The 21,468-nt window shown below is 42.4% G+C and overlaps 1 protein-coding gene across 5 annotated transcripts in view; it reads right to left on the bottom strand.

Annotated features, from left to right (window-relative positions):
* The window catches only part of LOC145347647 (very long chain fatty acid elongase 1-like), a 78,217-nt gene that overhangs the window by 31,606 nt on the left and 25,143 nt on the right, over positions 1-21,468 (bottom strand). Inside the window, exon 1 of one of the 5 annotated variants that reach the window (XM_080195304.1) lies at positions 8,035-8,213. The exons of 2 other annotated variants lie outside the window; for them this stretch is intronic. The gene's annotated coding sequence lies outside the window, so the exon portion shown is untranslated. Of the gene's footprint in view, positions 1-6,298; positions 6,364-7,898; positions 7,954-8,034; positions 8,214-21,468 lie in introns of those variants that run through there. 2 more of the 5 variants (XM_080195309.1, XM_080195307.1) reach the window with 2 other exon arrangements.

The raw sequence follows: 21,468 nt of genomic DNA, 5'->3' as shown, positions 1-21,468 counted from the left end.
GAGTCAAGCAGCTGCCATCAACTTTGTTGGGGATACCACAAAGACAAAAGATAAATCTCTTCAAAAAAGCTACACATTGCAAGACCACAAGAGAAATCTACAGCAAGTTAGAATGAGAGAGAGAGAGAGAGAGAGAGAGAGAGAGAGAGAGAAACAGGAAGAGGATGAGTCAAGAGGGAACAAAAATTTAATACTGCTTGAAAGTTTTGGCTGTAAATCAATAGGGTGAGAGGTTGGACAGAATTCCATACTAGCTGGTTAAAGTTCAAACCAGGACTGGCTTTCCTTCACACTATTTGTTTGCAAATCCGTTAAGCGTTTGTGACCAATTCTGCAAGAGTGTTCCATCCATCCGGATCCAAGTCTGAGGAGTTTTTTTTAAAAATTGGAATAGTAACGTGTGTGTCAAAACCACCCTGCTCCTTAATTACACAATTTAACCAAATGAGAGCTCAGTCCAAACAGGCTAACCTGAAGGACATGAGCAAGCTTTGTCTGGGAATTAAAGCTAAACAGAGTTTACTTTCAAAAAGGAAGCTGTACAATGTCATTACAAATATACCATTGCTAGGATACGGTTCCAAAACCCTAGTAACAAACGGATTACAAACAACTTACCCAAGTCATGTTTGTCCAAAAGGAGGAAAGTTCAATTAATGTACTAATTGACAGAAACATCTGATTTTACAAGTCTATACACATGTGGCATTTAATTCATACCAGATTTTCTTTCCTCACTTTAAGAGCGGTTCAGCAACATCAAACCTACTCTTGTACTTAGTAGCCCTCTTTCAAAATCACAGAAAGCCCAACAAGAGCCCAGAACGTACAGACGCTGACCTCAAGAATGAGTGACCGATCCAGTTTGAGGTGTGGGTGAAAAAGATATTAATTGTTAAATTTGCACTTCACTCATGCTTTCACTTTTCCCAACCAAGTAGAGCAACAAAAAAAAAGACCCTACCAATAATACTCTAAAAATTACCAGAAGCACAAAATTAGCCTGGAAACACACTGCCTTCCTGCAGTACCTAGTTTGTACTCCACAAAAGCAGTTAGCATATTTACAAGAACTAAAAACCACATGGCTAACAAAAGTTAGAAACATCAGTTTGGAAGTGGCCGTTAGCAGAGCGAGATACGAATACCAGAGAAGACAGAGGCCTCATTTTATGCCATTTGCTGTTCCTCACTGGAATAAATTCTAATCAAAAAGATTGTACAGGGAACAAGCTAGTACCAGCCTACAATCTTCAGCCATCCTCGCTCAAACACCATTCACTACAAAACATTTGTTCTGCAAACACTAGGGAGTAAGAAAACACAAAGCTAGAACAGCCTGGGAAGAGGTGATTTACACACCATAACATCATTTACAAAGTTAATAACAAGAGGAAAAAAAAAGGCAATTTTATTCCCAGTTCAGATCAAAACCATTAAATATTACAAATGGTAGTGATTGAAAAGGCAGGGAAATCAAATTAATTGCAGCTTCTGGATGTTAGGTATACCATCAGCCTGACATTTTGAGCAAACCCATGCAAAGTCTGCTGGTTTTAAAGCTGACCCTGCCTGCAAAACGGGCCAGAGCCGTGAGCAATTTCAGTTTTTCCTAAATACATATTTGCGGGCCTTTACAACAAGGCACTTCTTGGGAGAGGGACACCGTGGAAGTAATGGGTCTATGGCTCGAAAAAAAACCAAACAATAACAAATCAAAAGGTTCCCCAGCCCTCCTCTGAGTTGGAGGATGTCTACTACAGAGAGAGAGAGGATTATACAATGTGTTTTGTTCCATCCGGGAGTTAGAAATCTCTGGGGTTTCTCCCAGAGGACGGAGCCTCACTTCACTGAAGCACAGCATTCAGAGATGGGTGTGGATGTTAGTAAATTAAATTAGGTTTGTTTTCCTTTTTCTTTCATTACTATTGTGGGCAAACATCACAAGAATCACATGATCAGTGTCATGTGATCAACTGCTACATGATCAAATCTCCAGGAATGTCAAAATGGAGTTGGCATCAGGCTTACTCAGATATGCAGGACTCGGCATTGACTAAACAAAATGCTGAAGTGATCAAACCATTTCAACAATTAATAAAACTGCATTAATTTACTAAGCAAATGCTCCCCAAATGCACTGCTTCAAGGAATATTTTCTATTTGGAAACAGGCAACAGAAAACTCAGTTCACAAAACACGCGAAGTCAGGTACAATTTGTGGCTGATCACAAAATTAAAATTTTAGCAATACAAAGTAATACTCAACAGGCATAGGTTAGCTTGCTATTTGAAGAACGTATTAGTAGACAAATGTGAACGCAAAATAAGGCTCAAAAGCACCTAGCATCATAAAATGGCTACGGCCGACCAGCACGTCAAGTTGGATTTTTTTGGGGGCAGGGCTCATTTTAGCTGCAATTGCTTCATACTAATTTTAAGGATAATTTGAACATCAAATGGTTAAATGATGTTGGGAAATCCAATGATAATGCAGAGATCACTAACACCACAACTGCACAAATACTCAAGACATGGATTGGGAACACAGTCCCGGGGAGACGATGGCCTAGTGACATTATCGCTAGACTATTAAGCCAGAAACCCAGCTAATGTTCCGGGGACTTGGGTTCGAATCCCATTGTAGCATGGTGGAATTTGAATTCAATTAAAAAAAAAACAAAAATCTGGAATTAAGAATTTACTGATGACCATTAAACGATTGTCGAAAAACCCATCTGGTTCACTAATGTCCTTTAGGGAAGGAAATTGCTGTCTTTAGCTGGTCTGGCCTACATGTGACTCCAGAGCCACAGCAATGTGGCTGATTCTCAACTGTCCTTGGGCAAGTAGGGATAGGCAATAAATACTGGCCAGCCAGTGATGTCCATGTCCCACGAACGAATAACAAAGTCCACAAGCATGACAGTGCACGTCTGGTCACTTGGTCATTTTAATTCTCTATTTTGCTCCAACCTTAGACAGGATTCCAGCAAAGCTCAAGGAAGTTCTACACTAACTGCTAGGTTGGATATCAGGTGTAGGTAATGACGTTGCTCCTCAAATCAATCTCATTTCTTGTCCCATCACCTTTTGCCTTCAACCAAATCCTAGTGTTCTTTCCTCCCCCTTTTCTGCCTTGGTACTTAACATCTTTTAACATCTCAGTTTTAGAAGTTGATTTTTTTTTTAAAAAAGGGCCATTTGGCCCTTCAAGCCTGTTCTGCCAATTTGCATGTTCCCCCATATCCTTTTAAAAATCTAGAAATCAATTTCCTCAAAAGTACATTCGGTGATTTGGTCTCCATAGCCTTCTGTGGTGGAGAATCCCACAGCCTCACCACCCTCAGTCCTAAGTGGCCTACTCTGTATCCTGAGTCTGTGATCCCTTATTCAAGATCCCCCAGCCACAGGAAACAGTATCCCCACATCCAGTCAAATTCCAGTGAATACAGGCCCAGTCGACCCTGTCTCACCAAGGCCCTGTACAGCTGTGGCAAGAAGTCCTTGCTTATGTAAAGTCTTCTTGCAACAAAAGGCTAAAATATCAGCCTTGCTTTCAGTGACTGGTGTACTAGGACACCAAAAGGTCTCTTTGTACATCAACACTTCCCAATCCAATTATTTTAAGTAAGACTCTGCCATTTTCCATCCAAAGTGAATGACTTCACATTTATCCATGTAATACTGCAACAGCCATTCGCCCACCTTTCCGATCAAAGGTGTGTCTCATCAGCAAACTTGGAAAATATTACTTTTGGTTCCCTCATCCAAATCATTGATATATATTGTGAATAGCTGTCCCCAACACAGTCACTGCCTGCCACTTTGAAAAGACCATTTATTCCCATTGTCTGTTTGCTGTCTGCTCACCAATTCTCAATCTACGCCAACATATTAATTATCCCAATCCATTTGGGATAATTTTGCACACGAGGGGGACTTTGCATCGCTTCCACTGGTTCTCCCTAATCTATTCTACTGGTTATAGTCACTAAGGTCAGCCACTGGAAGTGTTAATTGTTTCTTTCTAGATCTATTCCACCACCCCCACCCCTCCTCAGTATTTTCAGCAGTTTTTTTGCTATTGCTTTGAGAAATTGTAAAGTATAGGAACGGTCACCTCACAAAACAGTGGTTTGCACCAATTAATTAGTTTTAAGCGTGGGCTGAGGAGGTGCACCATTTACTGGCCAATTAATCTTTTGGTTGCTGCTCTCCTCTTCCTGTGGCCTTCCAAACCAGAGCCAGAGATCATGGTCTTCAGCAGCTTCACAACTCAGTGTCCTTGTAGCAGACAAGGACATAGTAGTGTGTATGGTCATTATCCATCTGATATGGCACAGATGTTAGTCATTAATGTATATGCTGATGGACTTAGCAGGCTCTAGGACCAAAGCTGACGATCTTGCCCAAGATGCTGAGGACATTGGAATCCACAAGAACGGAAATAGTTCAGACCTCTCGCCTGCTGGGTTATGCTGTCCCAGTGTATCAAGCATGCAGACTTGAAGACGACCAGTCAGGCTGTTTTTGTTCCGCAGTTTTACTGAGTGTGTACTCACTCAAATCTTAAAGTCATACAGTCAGCAATCCAAAGTTCACCTTGGTTTCTCTTTCAGCTATTGCAGTACTTCAGCTACCCTACCAGCTTGGCAACAACTTTGGTTCCATGCAGATCTGGATTTGGAAGCAGGACACTAGGCAGCTAAGTCAAGTCCCACAAGCCTCTCCAGTCTGGGAATGTCTTTCCAGAGGAAAGATGTTCACCTTCATGACATCCCTGGGATTTCCCCACCACCATCCCCAACTCTTTCATCAGATCACACGTACTAAAACAAAAATATTCCCATCCTTAAAACAAGCAAGCATTATGACAAACTTCTGGTGAACACAAGTGTAAAGCTCAGTATCCTGAGATATCAGGAATTAGATTTCCTCAGCTTAATGTCCTCCATTCATCCAGACTTATGCAATACTTCAACGGAGAAATCTGATCATGCACTCTCAATTGCAGTGTAATAAACCCCAGTGTTAGACTGCAATGGGACTAAATATATAGGAATAAAGCATTGGGAGTCACATCTTGAGTAAAGTTGGAGCCACTAGCATTGACACTCCAAATTACCTTTGGATCACAATTGCTGAAGAGTCACAAAATTGAAAATACTACCCATCCTCCCCCACCCCCAATCCATTAAACAAAATTGGCACAAAAGCAAATTCCCAACTGACAGTAATTTTGTCTGGGAAAAGGTTTTTGGGGAGAGGGGATGTTATGGAGGATAGTGTGGCACAGTGGTTAGCACTGCTGCCTCATAGCGCCAGGGACTCGGTTTAGGTCCTGGGTTCAAGCGATTGTGCAAATTCCACACACATTCTCGATGTGTCCGCGTGGGTTTCCTCTGGGTGCTCCAGCTTCCTCGCACACTCCAAAAGATGTGCAGGTTAGATTGATTGGCCATGCTAAATTGGCCCTTGGTGTGTCGGGGGGGGAGTAGCAGGGTAAATCTGTGGGATTATGGGGATGGGGCCTGAGTGGGATTGCTGTCAATGTAGGTTTGATGGGCTGAGTGGCCTCTTTTTGCAATGTAGGGAGGCCGTGTTGCAGTTAACAAAAATTGCAGACATTACCAAAAAGCATTTTTGGCTGTTTTTGGAGGCTGTGGCAGAGCAATTATGAAGAAACACATTAGATTACACTCGCTTGGAAAACCATATTGCTGCAATCCTTCATCCCGTTCCACTCCCACCCATTTAAAAAAAGGTCGTGGGACGAAGAAGTGACCACATGTGCCCTTCTGTAGTCATTCCAAGAGCACACCACCCTGCGGTAAGGCTCACGACACAGTTAAGCACTTACGAAGGAACCGCTGGCCCAGCACCGGCTTCACAATCAAAGGTTAAACATAAATCTTTCCGGCAGATCCCAACCTCGCCAGTCAGAAGGCCTCGCCAGATCACAAAGCACAATATTCGTCCTAGAGGCTTCCTTTAACCCATACTCTGGCTGGATCCAGCCTGAAGATCAAATTGCACACCATCTCAAAGCTATGGGTGCTCATTTTAAGTTAAATGAATAGTCAAACAAGTGATTTAAAGTGGATCAGGAGGATAGAATTACAGGTAAGCTCCCAACCTTCCTGCGATCACACTTGGCAAAGGTGGAATGACACACACTTGCTTGTCACCGAACACCGCAAGACAACGACGGAAACAAACACACGACTAAGAACCAATTTGTGGCAACAGTGGACACATTATGGTAGCTAAACACAGACTATAGACGGACACAAACCTATCCAGCATCATCCAGCAACTTGGGCCCAGGTGTAGACAGACTGTCGATCTCGCAGTTTGTCACTAGGGGCCAGCCTCCACACACCTCCCAAAGAGTGAGGAATGTCCAAAATGTGGAAAAACAGGTTTGGGCTGATCCGTAACACCCTCCACCCACAGTAACTGCAACAGCTCAATACAGGTGCACTACTCCACCTCCTTGCAATTTAAACTGAGTAACCTAGGCATTATTTCAAAACTTGGCAGTCAGCCCACTCTTTGCACATATACATGCTGCACCTCACTTAACCAATCCTCCTACAGCAAAAAAAAATCAATAGAGAGTGCCCTTCATCCAACTATAACCTTTCCTGTGCGAAGATGTGGATGAGGCCCAAGATATTCTGGAGTGAGTAACACTCACTTCAAACCTTATCAGTGAACGCAAGTTAAACAGGCCCACCCTGACAACTAAGGTGAAACTCCCAGTCTACACATACCTGCCCCAGTTGGGGCAGTGAATGCCACAATTAGTCTTGGTTTGCTGTCTTAACTTGCATCTGAAGTTGAAGGGACCCTGGTTCAATTTCAACCTTGGGTGATTTTGCAAACTTCTCTGCATGGGTTTCCTCCCACAGTCTCAAGAGGTGTAGGTTAGGGGGATTAGCAGGGTAAAATACATGGGGTTACAGGGGTAAGGGTCGGAGCACACACTATGGGCCGAAATGACCACCTTTGGCATCGCAGGAATTCTACGACTAAGTTCATGCAAGGACAGAAATTGAACATGGGTGTGGAAATAAAACTTGTCATGTTGACTTGTAAACTTTCTGCCTTGTGCAACAACCATACAGATCTGGGTGCACTACTTGAATCCACAGTACTTGTGACAGAAAATCAAAAGTTGGTTCAATCCCTACTCCAGAGCAAGGCAAATGTATTGCTTCACACTTAGCGAGGTCTGTCCTTTCAGATGAGGTGTTAAAACATCAGGATGGCACAGAAAAAAAAAAGAAGTTCCCATGGCACTATTTCAAAGAATAGTGCTTTCTCAGTCTCTGGCCAAATATTTAGCCCTCAACCGACATCAGGGAAAATAATTCTGGTCATCACATTGCTATTTGTGGGAGCTTGCTGTACACAAATTGGCCGACATCCACGTTACAACTATGGCTAAAACTTCCAAAGTGTTGCACAGCCAATTAAGCACGTTTAGACTCCGAGACCCATAGACTGAGGAGTGGGGGGGGGGGGGGGGTAGTTATTCCACCCCCCCCTCCACAGGAAACCATACTAATAGAAAAATGAGGATCTGATATCTGCTCAATGTAAAAGAGAGTTAGCAAATTAAAATGAAATAAAACACAGCCAGAAATTCCCGATCCTTGAGCAGAACAAAGTTATTCAAATTATTCTAAATCGAAGATCTCTCTGGAGATGCCAATGTCATAATTTTTTTTCAAAAATCCAGCACAAAACCAGAAGCAGCTCAGCAGTAATATCCGTACTGTAGTTGAACCACCCATTTAGAGAAACTTAAACTGCTCCCTCCACTGCGAGGCTGTTCCATTGCAGTCAGTTCCTGTTTTTAAAAGCAACAAGATTTCCCTTGCCCGTACTCTGCAGCTCCCAGCGTAAAGCCTGGTGTTTGCCCCCATACCGACCCCTGCAGCCTTACAGTCAATTAGTTCCTGAAAGTCAAGGGCGAGAAGGAAGGAGGAGGAGGAGGAGGAAGGGGAGGAGAGCAACTCTCACCTGATTTCAGAAGTCCTCTGGTGGGTCTTACTGACCCCCTTGGTGTCCCTGACCACCTGTCAGAGACAGCAAGTGGGGAGAGAGAACAGAAAAAAAAATAAGAGATCGAGAGCCTGGTACAACTCAGTGCCAAAGGCCCACCCCTGCATGAATCATCCATTCAGTGGCAAATTTCTTAAACAAACAGTCCCAGTTAGTGTGTGGGCCCCACCCCATTCCGCTCTGCACAAATCCACTTTCGCATAAACAATCTATCCTCCCCTCTGAAGACAGTCACACAGTTAACTGCCGAGGTGCCAACAATAAGCGCAGTCTCAGAGGCATTAACCCCTGGAACTCCCTCTACCCTTTCACCCATTAAAAAAAAAGCACACAGTAATCAGCCCGCAGTCCCTTTTATATTCCAACACTGCTGCGTGTAGCGGCAGTGCTATAAATAGGAGGAGACATCACTGCGGCCAGAGGTGCCCTGAACTACAAGTCAGTTTCTCCCCCCCCCCCCCCAACCCCCAAACCTAACAATGCCCCTGCTGCCAAGTCTGAAAAGTTGGCATCTACAAGTGGCATGCATGTACATGCCAGTGAAGTGACATTCCTACTAGCTGGCATGCATTTTCCTTCTCCTGCGACCAAAAGCAGCCCACAAATGAAATCACCTTCAAAAGCTTACAGATACTTGCCAAATACAGTAGCTTGGTGCCAATCTGTAGAATCTACCCTACTGTATAACTGGAACCAACTTCTTAGCGCAGGAAACCTGAACATTTTACCAACTCAGCATTCTCCCCTCTGGATGTTTGGGAAAAAGGTAAATACGCAGTCAATTTCATTTCAAGGGAACTTTGGTTTTAACTTGGACTCTCATTAATGCTTGGTTTACAGCTGGCCAGCACAATCAGACCTAGCTGTCAGGACCAGTTGAGAACGGGGTTGTACTGGCCTCCAACCACAGCAGTTGGCCCCAAGAAGTTTACTCATCAAAACATGAGAATATGCCCTTTTCAAAACACTATTATTTTAAACAAACAGTCAACAATAGCGAGCCAAAGGTTCTTCTCTGGAGTCAAGGAAAGTCCAAATTTATTAACTACTTGACCCAGGGGGAAGAAAAAACAAGCAGTTGATACTCATGCAATAATTAGGCTCCACACACATGCAGGTCTCTCAAAAATAAGGGGAGTTTTGAGTCCAATAAGTAAAATAACATACAGTCAAGTATCTTTTGAGGTGTAGGTCTTTAACCACGTATGAACATACAAATTAGGAGCTGAGGTATATCACTCTGACCTTTAAGTCTGCTCAGTCATTCAATAAGAACATGGCTGATCAGATTGCATAACCTCAACCTTCACATTCCACCTAGTCCCATAACCTTTCACTTCTTGGTTATCTAGAATCTACCTCCACCTTAAAACAAAATTCAAAGATTCCACCGCCACAACTTTTTGAAGTCCAGAGACTCTCACCATTCTCTCCATCAGTGACTTATTTTAAATGGGAATACAGTGACGGCTAATTCCAGATTCTCCCCCAAGTAAAAACATCCTCCCCATAGGCAACCTGTCAAGGCCCCTCACAAAGATTTAAAGTTGGTTCTTACTTTAATTCTAGCAGATACAAGTTTGGCATGTCCAACCTTTCCCAAGAAAGATCAACACATTCCAAGAACCAGCTGCTTCCCACTCATTTACATCCTTCTTCAATAATGAGGCCAAATGTTGTACACAAATTCCAGAGGTGTCCACCAATGGTTCTAACCACGACTTAGATGAAGGGCCCCAAGGTATTTATACAAATTGTAAAAAAGTGAGTCTTCAGCACGGATTCTTGTGTCACGCCATTACTACCAACTAGAAAATTGATCCATTTGTGCCTACTGTTTCTGATAGCTAATGTTCCATGCCAATGTTCCCCCCATACCCACATTGCAGCTGATATGGGTCAGCTGCATCTGAGATACAGATGTTGTAATTGTCGTGGTTCACATTTCTGACAGAGTTGGTTTCTCCAATTGAAGGGTGCAGCCTCTGCTGAGCATTGCAATGTGTTACTTGCAATCTCTTTAGTCACTGGCAATCTTGCCTGGAAATACTTCCCCCCAGTGTGTTTCTCAGAGGGGTTCCGGGTAAGTATCAGTGGCAATCAGTTTTGATATCCAGTATTTGCAATCAGTAGGAAATGTTGGTTATTTGTTGATTATGACCTTCTATTTCACAATGTGCTCTTGGAGCAGTTTACTCCCAAGTTCAAATTGCAAAAGCTACACAACACTATCCATTAATAGCAGTACATCAAGCATCACACCTTAGCTTCCTAGAGCAAAACTACACCCCTCACACAAGACAAGTTTATTCATTTTCTTATTGACAAAAAATGAACTTCATGACAAATATTATTAGCCTTTTCTCCCCCCTTTCACTGCCTGTGGTCATCACTGGCAAGGCCAGCATTTGTTGAACTGGGTGTGATTGCAGGGGGGGCAGTTAAGAGTCTAGGTCTGAAGTCATACAAGGCCAGACCTGGCAAAGGTGGGAGATTTCCTTTGCCAAAAGGGACATTAGTGTTGGTTGTCATTCTCACTATTAAAGAAGTTTAAAGGAGCAGAATCATCCTGGAAAAATTGGCAATAATGTCCAGGAACTTGCTGCTGGGGGAGGTAGTGGCAGCGGATATAGTAGTGGTTTTTAAGGTGCATCTTGACAAATACAAGAATAGGATGGGAATAGAGGGATGTGGTCCCCGGAAGGGTAGGGGGTTTTAGTTAAGGTGGGCAGCATAGTTGGTGGAGGGCCTGTTCCTGTGCTGTAATTTTCTTTGATCAGACGGGGAAGGCAGTGTTCGACACACTGATGCCAAATGATGATTGTTTTGCTCCTGTGTGGCACTTAGTGCAAAGAGAGCAGTCATGGGTTTAATGTCAGAACGCTGGAAGGGTGGCTTCTGACTCGTCTGCCCTGCTGGAGACCCCAGAGCTTCAGTTGTCCATCCAGCTGTTTATATTTGAAGAGCTTGCACTCATCCAGTGATAGGAAACCCACGGCCACCAAATGGATGCCCAGCCTTCAGTTTGGATGATGCCTGAGCCAAATGCCACTCATACCTGTCCCACAACACAGGACAGAGTGGTGGCATTTTCATCCCCTCAACTGCATCCTGCACTCTCAAACGTGCAGTTACCATCCTAATCTGCACTCCCAGGCCGAGCGGTTTGCTTGAACTGGGAGGGTTATTTACAAGGACAGAATTAATTACCTTTAAAACATTCTATAATCTAGCAACGTAGATGTTCCAAGAGTAGTATAAAGCTACCTCCAAATTAGAGCAAACAGTTGCTATCTCATCACAATCTAGGTTCTACAAACATAGGGCAGCTCAGGTTAGTTCTCCCGTTTTACTGGCTCACTATTTGTTACTGATTTTGACCCTCTTGACTTTGCCACCTTAAGAAAGGAAGCCGGGGATGGGGGGTGAAATCTATGAACCACTCCAGTGCCAAAACCCTGACCGGATATTTATCTCTCCATGGTGACCTCCTTCACCATGAATGTAATGTGGCTTTGCTGCAACCAGGAAATTCTGAATGAACTGATTCCACACAGAGAAGCACAAAATCGGTGTAATATGGCTGGAGGGAGGGCAGATGTCCACTGTTGCTCAGATAATAGTGGTGTGACCTGATGTACTCGCAGTTCTGGATTCCTCGAGAAGCGCAAATATTCCTTTTCTTTTTAAAAAGGAAAAATCAGTAGTGTTAGAGGTGAAGGTCATGTCCTTAAGGTACATGATAGAATCAGGTTTCAAAATAATGAGATTTCAAAAGAGGAAATTATATATTTAACAAAAATACAAGGCCAAAAAAAACCAAAACCCTGGTTTGTGCTACTCAATTGCTTCTTAGAAAAGAACTTAGGTTTACAAAACTCAGGTGATACAAGGAAGAAAAGGCACCTCCACACTGCAGTGTGGATATTTGCATTCCTGATAGCTATCTAGTGACTGATGGAATGTGCGCACACCATACGCGGTTTCAGTTATGGTGCTATCCATGCTTAACAATTCACTGGTCAGGTTACTGCACAGAACAAAGAGTTCCTCAGGACAGTACTGTACAGTCAACAGCACCACATTAAGCAGGAGTTAATGCCTTCAGGAGACAAAGCAGGACTGGGCCATCTTGATGATTGTTTTATGTATCTACCATTGTGAAAAGGCCAAGAGTAAATCAATGAATAACTGCTTGTGTAGCCAACAAGAGCCTCTGTCATATTTAAATTCATGAGATCAAGAGGTATTGCCCTCAAGCACCTGTGTAGAAATGACAGCAGTAAAAAGTCTGACAACACCAGGTTTAAGTCCAAACGATTTATTTGATAGTAAACTCACAAGCTTTCAGAGTTTGTCCCTTCGTCAGGTGAATGGAGAGAATGGAGGTGAACTCTCCATTCACCTGACGAAGGGACAAACCCCGAAAGCTCGTGAGTTTACTATCAAATAAATCGGTTAGACTTAAACCTGGTGTTGTCAGACTTTTTACTGTGTTTACCCCAGTCCAACACTGACATACCCACAAAATGACAGCAGCGCAGCTGTTCAGCCAGGAGCAGGAGGCTTGAGCAACCTCACTCCCCATCTCATGATCCCTGGTTTGTCTGAAGTTTGCCGATTATGGTTCTCAAGATTGCACGAGGCTCTCCAAAGTCTTATTACCATTAACAGCAGAAGGGGCAGGCTCCAGGAACTACTTTAGCCATTAGTGGGTTGAACTGACATGATCAACACATTCTTAATCATCCAAGTTGACCAGCCTACCATCTTTAAATAGGTCTGGTGAATTAACCAAGTGTTCAGAAAAATATATGCCAACAATGTTGTAAAGTAAAAGTTTATTTTAGTCACAAGTAAGGCTTACTTTAACACTGCAATGAAGTTACTGTGAAATTCTCCTAGTTGCCACACTCTGGCACCTGTTCGGGTCACCTAACCAGCACGTCTTTCAGAATGTGGAAGGAAACTGGAGCACACAGAGGAAACCCATGCAGACACAGGGAGAACGTGCGACAGACAGACAAGCTGGGAATTGAACCCAGGTTCCTGGCATTGTGAGGCAGCAGTGCTAACCACTGTGCCACTATGTAGTATCTGAATCCTGAACAACAGCCATTCAACCTTGGGCATCACAACTAAAAGTAGACAAGCAGATAACACATTAGGCAACAAATTGTACATGGAAGGAAAGGCAACTGGGAGTCGGCGAAAAGAATTAAGGTGCATAACGTGACATGGATTGCAAGCAAAATATATGAGGAGATGGTCAGATTTGCAGATATCTTTCTGGCCTCATCTTAAAAAGGTGAGGTTAAATAAAAGGCAAAAAAAAGGGGCACAGTGCCAAGTTTCAATCCAAGTCCAAGGAGTGTGAAAGAACCATTGATGAGGATTTGTCCAAAATAAAAAAAAGGACATTTGTCACAACCCAGATGTACTGTGGAAAAATGCTCATCTTACCAAACCAGGGCATTAAAATCAAATCACCCCATGGATGTGGCCCCATTGAAATGCAAGTCACTTGACATGTAGACAACTGCACCAGCTAATTTGCTGAACCCCAAGAACACAAACTAATTAAGCAGATTAGTGAAATTTGTTGGAAATAATAGGGGGAAAAATTGTAGCGTAGGGTCTGAGCAGCTTCTGTTTAATGTCTGATTTGACAGAAATCATAGCAGTCTTTGTACAGCAACTGATTTGTCAGACTCAACTGTGATCTGAAGACCCAGACTGGCGCTGGAACCCAAACTTCTGATGGAGACAAGAGTGCAGCCAAAATTACATTCTGCTGGTTAGATTCTTCAATTGGGAGCTCAAACAGGTGGCTGCTTTAGGTGGTGGTAACTTTAAACCCCGGATGACTTCCAATAATCTATTTCAATATCAGACCATCTCTCGACAGAAAGACGACAAACTTAAAAGCTGAGGGGACCAAATAATTTAGAGGCATATCAGAAAACAAAAGCAACTAGAACAATTCATTGAAACAGCAAACTCATGCCCCACCCCACAAACCCCTCATGATATCCGTAAACATTCACAGTGGTTAGCATTAGCACTGCTGCCTCACAGCACGAGGGACTCGGATTCGATTCCCGGCTTGGGTCACTGTGTGGAATTTGCATGTTCTCCCCGTGTCTGCAAAGGTTTCCTCTGGGTGCTCTGGTTTCCTCCCAATGTCTGAACATTGGTTGGCTAGGTGGACTGTCTATGCTAAATTCTCCCTCAGCACCTGAACAGGCGGAGTATGGTGACTAGGGGATTTTCACAGTAACTTCATTGCAGTATTGATGTAAGCCTACTTATGACTAATAAATAAACTTCAAACATTAGGGGTCTCATTGAAAAGACAAATCTCCACATTTCCCCCTCCCCAGATCTAGAATGTAACAGCCATCAGTATGTTTCCTCATTTAAAAATTAAACTGACTTACAGCAATACTGGGTTAAACTGGTAAATGGAGACTTCCTGCACAAAAGTTAAAAATCAGATCATTTACCTGACTTGGAGCACAGTGTTGGATGATGAGCAAATGACTATTCCTGCTGATTCACGGGATGAAATTATGTTGGTTGAACAGAGACGAGATGGATCAAAAACCCCAACAGAAAACCTTCACTCAAAGCCTGAGTGTGAGACTGAAAACTTAAATATCAAGCCAAGAATTTCAAGTATGTTTAACAATATTAAAAAGTTAGTGAGGACCAGGAAAAGAGGGGAGATGAGGTGGTAGGATCATGGAATTCAGCTCCTAGTTTGGTTTTAACCTTTAAATTTAGTTAGCTGTAAACCACATCCAGGAATGGGTCTAGTCTGGGGTCAACCAGGGAGTTCTTGCAATTTACAACTCGCCAACTCTTCCAAAAACAGTTACATTACCAAAAAGCTGAAGTTAAGAGGCTCCTCCTTTCCATTACATCAGATAAGGAATTATATAGCTGCCTCTATATCTTGGTTTCACTTGCCTTTATCTGTTTAAACCAAACAACCCTTCATGTCCCCAAACATGCCCAAGGAATCTACATAGTATGTTCTTTATATAGACAAAGCAATTCCATACAAGCACTGTCTAGATACTGTGGCAAGTGTCAAAGTTAATAGCTTTGGCTTCTCTAATATTTAAGCACAGATAATATTTAATTTCACCTAGAAATGGATGTCAGACCAGAGGTCTGGCAATACAAGGAATCTGAGAGAACCTGTGAAGGAGGAAAGCAGGGTATCTTCAAATGTGCAGCACTAGGAAAGGTTGGGGCAGGGGAAATGGAAAGGGTAAAAAGTCAATTTATTTGTGTCACACGTAGGCTTACATTAACACTGCAATGAAATTACTGTGAAAATTCCCCAGTCTGTTTGGAGTAGACTGAGGGAGAATTTAGCATGGCCAATACACCTAACCAGCATGTCTTGCAGACAGCGGGAGGAAACCAGAGCACCCGGAGGAAAGCCACGCGAACGAGGGGAGAACATGCAGTCTCTGCACAGACAGTGACCCAAATCTCGGTCAGGAAGTTGCCTTCCTAACTGCATGCTGTACCTGCATGATTGGTGTACTAAGGTCCCTTTGTATGTCAACATTTCCCCAATATATCACCACTTATCTAACACTCTGCCATTCTATCCAGTATATTTTAACTTCACATTGTCCAGTATATTCCATTAGCCATGTCATTTGCCCACTCATTCAACCTGAAGCCTCAATATCCTCCCCAAAGTTTCAGGTAATCAGCAAAATACTACATTTGGTTTCCTCATCCAAATCATAAATATTTATAGCAATGTTTGTTTTTCTTAAAAAGTGAAATGTTGTGGCCTAGTATCAGTTAATCACTGCTTTTTAAATTTCTTTTAACATTAATGGCCTTTACTGAGATCATAACATTATTTAATTGATAAGTATTATCATTTTGTGTTTGCATATTTATTGATGGGAAAACTTACTTGTTCCTAAGAAGTGATCCTTTAGATGTAATGAGTTGCTTGCTTTCATAAATTTTCATGGTCACCACTTTCCATCCAAAACAAAACCCAATTATTTCCATGTTACCTGTCTGTCAATCAATTTGAACATATTATCTCCAATTCTATGGGGACTTACTGAAAATCCAAATACACAACATCCACTGATTCACCCTTATCTATTCTATTAGTTATATCCTCAAAAAACTCAATTACATTTGTCAAACGGTGTTCCCTTCATAGCACCATGTTGATTTTGTTTAATCCTGGTGATAGCAGTTAGTTTTGTTATCGCATCCTTTATAGTAGACTAACATTTTTCCTGCTAGTGATGTTACGCCAACTGGTCTGTAGGACTTATATTTGCCATCTCATCTGCCAGTGCTATTCCAGAATCCACAGGAACTGGGATGATAACCAACGCATCACCATTTCCAAGGCTACCCTCTTGGGACATTTAATGGCTCAGTCCCATTAATTTCACCAGCACCTTTTACTCCTTCTCATTAGATCTTTAGTGCCTTAGCACTTCTGGGAAGTTCTTTGCATCTTCCTCAACAAAGGCAGAACTATATCTCCCCTCATTGAGCCCAATGCACACCAGATTGCTCAACTTCCTTATTTGGAATAGAGGCAGGGGAGGGGAAAAAAAAAGACCCCTTTGCCCCTGGCCTGTTAACAAGTACAAATAGTTCAACAGGATGTTAATTGGAGGCAATCAGGTTCACTGGTTGCCCCAGTGAGTATCCAGAAGGTGCCAAGATCCAAATACCCTCCAGGACTTGTTGGCAAACAGGCACAAACCCACATATTAATTCAACATAGCAAGGGCAGAGCAAGTTTTGTGCATAATGAAAAGACCAAGATGCTGTCAGACAGTACCTTGTTACTGGAGTTAATTCAATAATATTCAAAAAAGCTGGAGTAAAAAGACATTGGAAGAATGGTTCTGTGCTAGTGAGGCAGGCAGAACGATCCAATAAAGCCAAGAGGAGCTTAGGACTAAAACAAAACTACATTTTTGCTGAATGTGCAGTGTAATGTTCAGATATTAGGAGGTATATATCCTTTGTTATTCAGTTATTTTTCTCACAGTAAAGTCATAAAAGTGAAATCTCGTTTCGCAGTCACTGGGTGTAATAACTCAGGAAGCCCGACTGGAAAGGGATGGTATTTATTGTCAACACTAAAAGCCACTACTCCATAGTGTACATACACAAGTCTCAAATCGGGACAATCCCAGTGTCTGCTTTATAAACGGACTCAGGTGATGAGTTCCACTTGTGCAGGCCTCTGGCCTGTTACCAAGGGAACTCTTATTCACGAAGTCCCACAGGGAGACCAATTAGAGATTCCCTATGAAACTCGGAGGTGTTGCACTGGGGGATGCGCCTTTGAGAAAGGTCAATCTGTAGAGCAAAGTCCTTGTGTCCTCTTGGAAGTAATTCACAATACTCCTTAAGAGCTCTGTTTCATCTGCAGATTTTGAAATTATGCTCAATACACAAGTTAATAGATCAAAAAAAGACAATGACTAAAATATGGACCTCTGCATAGTCCAAACATCTACCACTACTATTTGTTTTTCAGTCACTCAACCAATTTTTGTTTCCATGGACTTCAACTTTGGTGGAAAACCTGCGACATTTATCACTTTTTTGAAAGTTCGTATACACTTCATAATCCTAAAAAAAATCTATAATTTGCTTTTGAGGAAATTAGTGCTGGCTTCTTCAGTTAAATGCAGAATTGTCCAGGTGACTTATTTTCCCAAAAGGTTTCCACTGGTTAACTTGACTGGCCTGACATTCTAACATTTACAATTCTTCATCCTTTAGCAACAACCCCTGAAAGATTATAGCCAGCACCTCTAATAATTTAGTCCTTTGGATGCATCCCATCCATTCTGGAGGACTTGCTTTTAATAATAACCAACCTAATCTTGTGCAGATCCCTGGTTTGGTCCCTAACTGACCATACTCCTCCTTACTATTCACCTGTGTTATGTTTGCACATTATGGGCTGAGTGGTGGGTGGGGGAGGGGATGTGGTCAGGCAGCTTTTTCTTTCTGGTCAACAGACGTGGAACTACAAGAGCGCTAAGAATTAATCTTCCTACTTGGGTGAATTATTTAAAAAAAAGGTAAAAAAAAAAAGACTTTTCCTGTAGCAGTGGTTCACCTTCTCCACAAAAAGAAAAAAAAACTTTCACAATACTATTTGCAGACTTTTCAGCTTCAGAATTGAAAGCCAGAAATGTGTGGGGGGAAAAAAGCCATCACAAATGGAGAGAGACAGAGTGAAATGTAGATTCAATGGCCAAGCCCTCAGAAATGGGAAGAAATACTCTGATGATGACAAAAATAGTCTTTGAACAATGGAGAGGGGCATGATAAAGGGCAATCATCCCCATCATCTCTTCCATGTAACACATACAAATGCCCTGTTTCTCATACTTTCTTTGCCTTGACTTTGATGAACTGGACATCTCCTCCCTCCCCACTGAGAACCTACTCCGCTATACCCAAACTTTCATTCAGCTTCTCGTGCCATTCTGAAAAAGGTTGATTTGATTCTCAACCCACTAAAACTAGCCCTCATTTTTACTATTGATTAGCTTTTATTTTTTCATACTAAGAAGTCTTAGAACACCAGATTAAAGTCCAACAGGTTTATTTGGAATCATAAGCTTTGAGTACTGCTGCTTCATCTAATGAAGGAGCAGTGCTCCAAAAGCTTGTGATTCCAAATAAACCTGTTGAACTTTAGCCTGGTGTTCTGAGACTTCTTACCCTAGTCCAACACCAGCAACTCCACATCACTTTTACTCATCCATGGTTAACCTAAACCTATCAGTTAAAGTTAATTTATTAGTCACAGATAAGGCTTAAATTAATACTGCAATTAAGTTACTGTGAAATTCCCCTAGTCACCACACTCCAGAGCCTGTTCAAGTCAATGCAACTAACCAGCACATCTTTCGGACTGTGGGAGGAAACTGGTGCACCCGGAGGAAACCCACGCAGGTATGCAGAGAATGTGCAAGCTGTACATAGACAGTGACCGAAGCCAGGAATTGAACCCAGGTCCCTGGCGTTGTGAGGTAGCAGTGCTAACCACTGTGCCGCCCCTGGTCAGGTACCAAATGTGCCCCTATTTTAACTTGAGCCACTCATTCCCCAGAATAAAATCCAACAAAGCTTCCTTCCTCAGGATGGAATTGAGAAAATTCTCCTCAGAGGATTTCTGCACCCCCTCCCCACCACCAGCCTTTTACACAATTACTCTGCCAGCCTATTCAAATCCATGAGAGTGGGGTAATCAAAATCCATCAATACTACTAATTATTGCACTTCTCCAATTACCCCACAAATTTGTTCCTCTACTCTTCCCGTTAGTTGGTGTCTATAGAATGCATAGAGTGGTACCTCTATTGCCCCAAGGATATCATTTTCCACCCCCCTTCAATTTGGTCCCCTATCCACCCATAGCACCTTGTATCCAAGAGCATTTAATACTCAGATCTGACTGCCAAGGGATTAGGTCTCCTGGTTCCCATAAATTTAGAAGTCTGTTGCATTCAGGAGCCCTTTAGAGCTTCAACTTGATGCTCTTCAGACAGCCGATTCTCTCACTTTGTTACTCAGTACACGATCAAAGTGAGACAGGGACATCCCAAGATATATAATCTCAATTCCTAGCTCCTAACAAATTGTGCTGGTAAATAAAAAGCAGAAGGTTGAAGCAAGAGAACATTTAGTTCCCATTGAAAGATAGTATCCTGAGCAACAAGATACAAGGAAAAAAAATTGTTTTAAATGCAAGTTGTATTTGTTTAAAAAGCTCCGAGGTTTGATTTGACTTCAGGAGTGCTGTTAATGCATGTATTAAATTAGGATGAGGAATTCGAACAAATAACCTCAGCTATTGTATACAGACTGAAAAGGGATCCTTTCCTTAACTGGTCAGTTAAATACCATACTCAAGTGGTTGGAAAAGGCCCAACACTGCATGGACAGCAAGAGTCAAGGAAAAGGAATTTTCTTTTGACAGACATGTTAAGAGATTCAGAAGCATCTGATCACTTTCATCCAAGTAAAAGAGCGCAGCAAATCTTCACAAAATACGGAAACATAGAAGATTGGAGCAGGAGACGGCCATTTGGTCCTTCAAGCCTGCTCCATCATTCATCACGGTCATGGCTGATCATCCAATTCAGTAGCTTAATCCTGCTTTTCCCCCCCCGCCCCCATAACTTTTGATCCTATTCGCACCCAATGCTATATCCAGCCACCTCTTGAATGCATTCAATGTTTGGCGTCAACAATTTCTTGTAGTGAAGAATTCCACAGGCTCACCACTCTTTGGGTGAAGAAATGTCTCCTCACCTCTGTCTAAACGGTCTACCCTGAATCCTCAAACTGTGACCCCTGGTTCTGGACTCCCCCACCATCGGAGGCATCCTCCCTGCATCTACCCTGTCTAGTCCTGTTAGAATTTTATAAGTCTCTATGTGCTCCCCCACCCCCTTCATTCACCAAACTCCAGCAAAAACAATCCTAACCTAGTCAGTCAATCTCTCCTCATGTAAGCACAGCAGGTAACAATGCACAAAGCTTTTTCTTTTGTTTAAATACAAGTTGCGTAGATAGCTAAGCCAGGACAACCGAGGTATTCGGAAACACACTCCCAGAAGCCTGGGGACGATGGATCAATTAAAGTATTTTAAGACATTTAGGATTTTGGGGAAGTGGGTGGAGCAGAGTTACAGATCAGTCGTGTATTCAAAACAGGATGTTAGAACAGGCTCAAGCTGAATGGCCTCCTCTTATTCTTATGAACAATCGCAGAGATCAAAATAAAAAAAAAGTGGATCAAACCCAAGAAAAACAATAAATGTTCAGTGTATTCCACCTGGGAGATTACCTATTGTTGTAACCCATAACATCAAGGCATAACATTTCCTGAATATCTGGAGCAGGGAAGAGAAAAAGAGGAGAAAAGACAGGAAAACAAGATTCCCAAAACATTAAGACAAGTTAAGCTAACTACTCAGCCCACTCAAACCACCATCAAGGCTAAACCACAATTTAGCAAATTCGAATAAACATGCAGAAAAAAATCCTTTCCTCTTGTCTGCAGGCAGCACCACTTGAAATGAGAGCTGGATAGGGCGTGGAATGTGATAAAAGGCAGCAAGTGTGTGTCTACTCTAATCTGCAGGCAGCATGCTAGGTGGGTGAAAGGGAACAGCCTTCCTCAAACCTCACACAATGTTCTAATTGTGCACATTGAAAGAACCTCCAGCAGATGGCATTTCAATATTAAAGGCCACACGCCCTCAGAGGCCAGTCAGGCTACAGCAACTTCATTCCCATTAACTCCACATGTCAGAACCTGGATTTTACCAGCACACTCACTGCCAC

This window comes from Carcharhinus amblyrhynchos, chromosome 9, assembly GCF_965287045.1.
Source record: "Carcharhinus amblyrhynchos chromosome 9, sCarAmb.v2.hapA, whole genome shotgun sequence".
Lineage (NCBI taxonomy): Eukaryota > Metazoa > Chordata > Chondrichthyes > Carcharhiniformes > Carcharhinidae > Carcharhinus > Carcharhinus amblyrhynchos.
The sequence above is the reverse complement of the archived record's forward strand: the minus strand, read 5'-3'. Positions and strand labels throughout refer to the sequence as shown.